Here is a 6,654-nt window from a genome sequence, read left to right on the forward strand (position 1 = left end):
ACACCTGTAATCCCAGCACTTTGGGAGGCTGAGGCGGGCAGATTATGAGGTCAGGAGATTGAGACCATCCTGTCCAACACGGTGAAACCCCGTCTCTACAAAATACAAAAATTAGCTGGGCACGGTGGCAGGCGCCTGTAATCCCAGCTACTTGGGAGGCTGAGGCAGGAGAATAGCTTGAATCAGGGAGTTGGAGGTTGTAGTGAGCTGAGGTCATGCCACTGCACTTTAGCCTGGCAACAGAGCGAGACTCTGTCTCAAAAAAAAAAAAAAAAAAATTAAAGTTTGGTCACTAAGAAGGACTGAACAAAAGTTATTCCCCTCCCACCAGAGGTGTGTTCCAGACAGCTCTAATCAGGCCCTCTTCTCCCCACAAAAACAGAGAAATCATTGGGGCTGAAGGGTTTAAGTGTGACATTTCAGTTCCTAAAACATCACTGCTATTTGCTCAAAGTTGTAGGTCTATGTATTTCCTTCCCAATACATCCCCATGTATAAGTTTATTTCCATACGTACAAATGTGCACATGTGTGCACTCACACGTGCACACACAGACACATAGAAACACACTCTCTCAAGTAAGACACTTGTGTTTATTGATACATTATGAGGATTATGAACTAGGTGTGTACAGGGTTTCATAGGTGCTTTGTAAATATCAGAATCACGTGGGTTGTTTTCTCTAAAAGCCTACAATCAAATTACACTGCTTTCCACAGGCTGTTCACAGGTTGGATATTGATGAAGGGCAGAGAAAAAGTCCTCCTAACCGATGTTTAAGTGGGAAGGCAAAGAGACAATCTCAGTCAATCTGATGCACCCGGGAAAGCCTAATGTGCTGTCCGTAGGACCAAACTCCAATACTATATCAGGATCAGGAGAACCATTCTAAGTAAGCAGCCTAACGTAGCTACATCCAAATCTGTAGGTTGCTTTTGCTTCTGGGCTACTAACTGGCAAAAGTCCTGAGCAGCTCTCAGAATATCTGCTTTTCCATCTACTGGGACAGCACTGTTAGCACCTAATGGCAATTTAGAACTTGATGATCTTTGTCATTGCTATTTGCAAACTCCGGTGAGTACTTTGAACAATCTAGGCCCAGACTTCTTGCTGGCTTTAAAACTTTATCAACCTGGAATTATTTCTTTTGAAAAGACCTTGGTAGTCATAGACGCAAATGTAGGAGATGCCCACAGCCACACACCACTCCACGAGGCGGGCGATGTCTGAGAAGCTGGGCTCCTGTTCCCCTGCGCTGATCACCTGGCCCACGTGCACATCTAAATTGTTTTCTGAATCTTTGTTGAAAATCATTGTTCATATAGGTGTGGTCTATTTCTGGACACTCTACTCTGTTCTACTGGTCTGTTTGGCCATCTTTATACCAATCTCACATGGTCTTGACGACTGCAGGATTTTTTTGTTTTTAAAGAAGTTTCAGTCTTGTTGCCCAGGTTTGAGTGCAATGGCACAATCTTGGCTCACTGCAACCTCTACCTCCCGGGTTCAAGCGATTCTCCTGTCTCAGCCTCCTGAGTAGCTGGGATTACAGGCACCCACCATCATGCCTGGCTAACTTTTATATTTTTACTAGAGACAGGGTTTCACCATGTTGGCCAGGCTGGTCTTGAACTCCTGACCTCAGGTGATTACCCATCTCAGCCTCCCAAAGTGCTGGCATTACAGGCGTGAACCACTGCAGGTGGCCCCCAACTGCAGGCCCCCACGGTACCTGGCCCCCAACTGCAGGATTTAATAAGTCTGGAAATCAAGTTGTAGTAGCCCTCCAGCTTTGTCCTTTTTCAAAATTGCTTTGGCTATTCAAGGTCCTTTGCATTTCTATATGAATTTCAACAGTGGCTTGTTGGCTGGGGGCCGTGGCTCACACCTGTAATCCCTTTGTAAACATTGCTTTGTAAACCACTGAGGCCAGGAGTTCAAGAGCAGCCTGGGCAACATGGTAAAATCCCATCTCTACTAAAAATACAAAAATTAGCCTGGTCTGGTGGTGCACACCCATAGTCTCAGCTACTCAGGAGGGTGAGACGGGAGAATTGCTTGAACCTGGGAGGCAGAGGTTGCAGTGGCGGAGATTGCCCTACCATACTCCAGACTGGGTGACTGAGTGAGACTCTGTCTAAAAAAAAAAGATGTCGGGGTGCTTGTCAAGTTCTGTGAAAAAGCCTGCTGGAATTTTGATTGGGATTGCACAGAAGGATGAGCATCTGCAAAGGTAGCACAGGGGTCAGCTCTAGTATTTAACACTGGCCAACCCTGGGGAACGAATCCAGTGCTCCCTTAATTGGCATTTTAGGGCTATCTTTTGTATACCCAGCTCACACCCACGTCAGGACACAGCTGGCCTCCCCTCCCTGCTCTTCGGCCAGCTTCACATTTCTGCTTTGCTGAATCACTGCACAGGAGACCAGAGGCCTCTACAGCACATGTGCTGCTCATTTGCAGGTTAAGTGAGAGGCCCAGTGTCCTCACCCCACACAGCATGGACATCAGGGACAGTGAGATTTCTGAACCAGTAAATCCAGTTGGCCCCTGGCTGATCTGTTCCTGAGGTATAGAAGCCTAATGCCTAGTAGTTTTCCGGAAGGAATAGGAAGGGTAAAACTCTACTTAAAACATCAAGCATAGGCTGGGCACAGTGGCTCCCACCTGCAACCACAGCACTTTGGGAGAATGAGGTGGGTGGATTATCTGAGGTTAGGAGTTTGAGACCAGCCTGGCCAACATGGGGAAACCCCATCTCCACAAAAAAAATACAAAAATTGGCCAGGCGTGGTGCTCATGCCTGTAATTCCAGCACGTTGGGAGGCTGAGGCAGGCAGATCACAAGGTCAGGAGATTGAGACCATCCTGGCCAACATGGTGAAACCCTGTCTACTAAAATATAGAAAATTAGTCAGGCATGATGGAGAGCATCCATAGTCCCAGCTACTCAGGAGGCTGAAGCAGAGGAATTGCTTGAACCCAGGAGGCAGAGGATGCAGTGAGCAAAGGTTGTGCCACTGAACTCCAGCGTGAAGGCAGAGCAAGACTTCATCTCCAAAAAAAAAAAAAAAGAAAAAAAATTAGCTGGGCACGGTGGCATGTGTCTGTAGTCCCAGCTACTCCAGAGGCTGAGGGAGGAGAATTGCTTGAACCCAGTAGGCAGATGTTGCAGTGAGCTGAGATCCTGCCACTGAACTCTAGCCTGAGCAACAGAGTGAGACTCTGTCTTGAAAAAAAAATCAAGCATGAAACAACTCCACCTTTATTTATTAAGCTTGTAGCAGTCTCCAAAGAAGACATTTTTTCATCCTAGTACCAGAAATCTTGCTATTGCTCTGAGATGGGACAAGAACACTAGACTTTTTTTGACCACTGTACCTGGCCTCAAAGATTCCACTTATATGAAGTTAAAGAACAGGCAGGTAGGGCATAGTGGCTCACACCTGTAATCCCAGCATTTTGGGAGGTTGAGGCAGGCAGGTCACCTGAGCTCAGGAATTCAAGACCAGCCTGGCCAACACTGTGAAACCTCATCTCTACAAAAAAATACAAAAATTAGCTGGGCATGGCGGTGTACACCTGTAGTCCCAGTTACTCGGGAGGCTCAGGTTGGGGGATTGCTTGAGTCACAGAGGCTGAGGCTGCAGTGAGCCAAGATTGCACTATTGCACTCCAGGCTGGGTAACAGAGCAAAACTCTGTTTCAAAAAAAGAGCAGGCCGAGCATGATGGCTCATATTTGTAATCCCAGCACTTTGGGAGGCCAAAGCAGGCAAATCACCTGATGTCGGGAGTTCAAGACCAGCCTGATCAACATGGCAAAACCCCACCACTACTAAAAATACAAAAAATTAGCTCGGCATGGTGGTGCGTACCTGCAGTCCCAGCTACTCAGGAGACTGAGGTAGGAGAATTGCTTGAACCCGGGAGGCAGAGGTTGAGTGAGCCAAGATGGTGCCACTGCATGCACTCTAACCTAGGTGACAGAGCAAGAACTCTGTCTCAAAAAAAAAAAAAAAGAGCAGGCAAAACTAATCCATGGAAGGGGAGGTGATTAGACCAGTGACTGTCTCTGGTAGGGTACAGGGATTAACTGCGAAGAAGTATGAGATAACTTTCTGAGATGATAGGCATTGTCCACATTTTAATAAGTATGTGGATTGTATGGTTTATGCATTCATCAAAATTCATTGAATTGTATGCTCTCTTTATTTCTTTATCTATTTATATATATAGAGAGAGCATATACATATATACAATTGTATGTGCATGCTCTCTCTCTGTCTCTCTCTATATATGTGTATGTGTAAATGTAAATTTTACCTTAAAAAAACAGCTATAAAGAAATAGTTAACTCTAGGTAGATTTACTTCTCGCAGTGATAAAAGTTAATTCTTGAACTATTTTCTGTGTCCTCAAGTCTCTAGCAGATGAATAGTGTATATTTAGCATAATGAGAACTAGACTTCTTGCTCTTGTAAAAGGGCATGATAAGTATGGACAGAGTGAAGACTAGAATGTACCCTGTGGTGTTGGGATTGGTTGTACATGTATGAACTCATGGTTTTCTATGGATTAACAGAGAGACAGATCTATGTATATATGTTTATGTGTGTATGTACACACGCACACACACCATTTCCTAGCTCTAGTTGCTGAAAGGGCCCAAAAGCAATGACACATTAGGAAGAATGAGCACATGTAGAACTGGGATCTTGGTTTCTAAATATCATTCTCTACTAAGAGAAACCAGGGCTCTTTGTAGAAATGGCTGGCTCTAGGACTGAGGCAGGGAAAGTACAAAATGACCCTGGAACACATTAGATAAAAGACAGTAGCTCCAAGGCTGATGGAGAAATACCAAAAAGACAGTGGAACCAACTTGAAGGAGTCCCCAGTGGTCAAACATGGGGGCAATTTGAGCATAAAATAAACAGTGACAATAATGGAAATTAGTAGTCATTGGAACCCATGAAGAACTAAATTGAAATGATGCTAAACTGAGCATTAGTTAGCAAAATGAAGCAGGACTGGAATAGCAGCAATTGGAGACAGCATCATTAATGTCCAGGCAAATACCATCCCTCCCCCAGACTGCAGGAGACCAGCAATCCAAGCACGCGCAAGGGCAGCCAAGCCACCAAGAACTTCAAACAACCAGTTAGACTTCTGCAAAGCACCCCAACTTAGAATCCTCTGTGTTAATTCTAGTCATATTTTTTTTTAGGAAGGGAGGAAAGGAGGAAGGGAGGAAGGGAGGAAGGCAGGAAGGGAGGAAAGGAGGAAGGGAGGGAGGAAGGAAGGGAGGAAGGCAGGGAGGGAGGGGGGAGGGAGGAAGGGAGGGAGGAAGGAAGGGAGGGAAAGAAGGGAAGGAAGGAAATCAGGCAATGAGAGAGACATTGCCGACCTGGATCTAGAGGTCTACAAGTTGATTCCTTTTTTTTTTCTTTTTTTGAGAGAAGGAAAGAAAAAAAAAGGAGTGAAGGAGAGGAAGAAAGAGGAAGAAAAAGGGAGAGATAATGGAAATGTTGCTTTATTCTAAAAAAAAATGGGTATTAATAATGGCCAATCAATGTTTCATTTAAACCTATGAGTAGGTGTGATGTGGTATTGACAAGAATGTATATTTTGTGTATTTAAAGTGGAGAGCTCTATAAATATTTATTAAGTTTACTTGTTCCAAATCTGAGTTTGAGTCCTTGATATCCTTATTAATTTTCTGTCTCATTGAATCTAACTCTCTATGTATCTGGGTGTTAGAATCGTTAGCTCTTGTTGTTGCATTGATCCTTTTACCACTATATTTTTGTTGCTTTAAAATCTATTTTATCAGATTACGAGAATTGCAGCTCCTGCTTTTTATTTATTTTTCTTCTCCATTTGGTTGGTAAATCTTTCTCCATCCCTTTGTTTTGAGTCTTTGTGTATCCTTGCATGTGAAATGGGTCTGGATGTAACATACCATTGGGTTTTGACTGTGTCTTTTGATTGGGGGATTTAGTCAATTTAAATTTAGGGTTACTGCCATTTGATGTTAACTGGCTGTTTTATCCATTCTTTGATGTAAATTCTTCTTTATGTTGATGCTCTTTACTTTTTGGTATATTTTTAGAAAGGCTAATACTGGTTGTTTCTTTCTGTGTGTAATGCTTTTTTCAGAAGCTCTTGTAAAGCAGGCCTGGTGGTAATAAAATCTCTGAGTACTTGCTTGTTCATAAAAGATTTTATTTTTCCTTCAGTTGTGAAGCTTAGTTTGGCTGGATATGAAATTCTGGGATGAAGGTTCTGTTCTTTGAGGATGTTGAATATTGGCCCCCACTCTCTTCTGGCTTGTAGAGTTTCTGCTGAGAGATCTGCTGTAAGTCTGATAGGCTTGCCTTTGTGGGTAACCTGACCTTTCTCTCTGGCTGCCCTTAGTATTTTCTCCTTCGTTTCAACCCTGGTGAATCTAACGATTATGTGCCTTGGGGTTGCTCTTCTTGAGGAATATCTTTGTGGTGTTCTCTGTATTACCTGGCGTTGAATATTGTCCTTCTTTGCTAGATTGGGAAAATTTTCCTGGATAATATCCTGAAAAGTATTTTCCAGCTTGGATTCATTCTCTCCGTCGCGTTCAGGTACACCTATCAAACGTAAATTTGGTCTTTTCACA

General features: G+C 43.7%; 1 pseudogene; it reads right to left on the reverse strand.

The window, feature by feature from the left end:
• Nucleotides 1–696: 696 nt before the first annotated feature.
• On the reverse strand, nt 697–1,314 carry LOC108590647 (dehydrodolichyl diphosphate synthase complex subunit NUS1 pseudogene; annotated as a pseudogene).
• Between the last annotated feature and the right edge of the window lie 5,340 nt (nt 1,315–6,654).

This window comes from Callithrix jacchus, chromosome 1, assembly GCF_049354715.1.
Source record: "Callithrix jacchus isolate 240 chromosome 1, calJac240_pri, whole genome shotgun sequence".
Classification (NCBI taxonomy): Eukaryota; Metazoa; Chordata; class Mammalia; order Primates; family Cebidae; genus Callithrix; species Callithrix jacchus.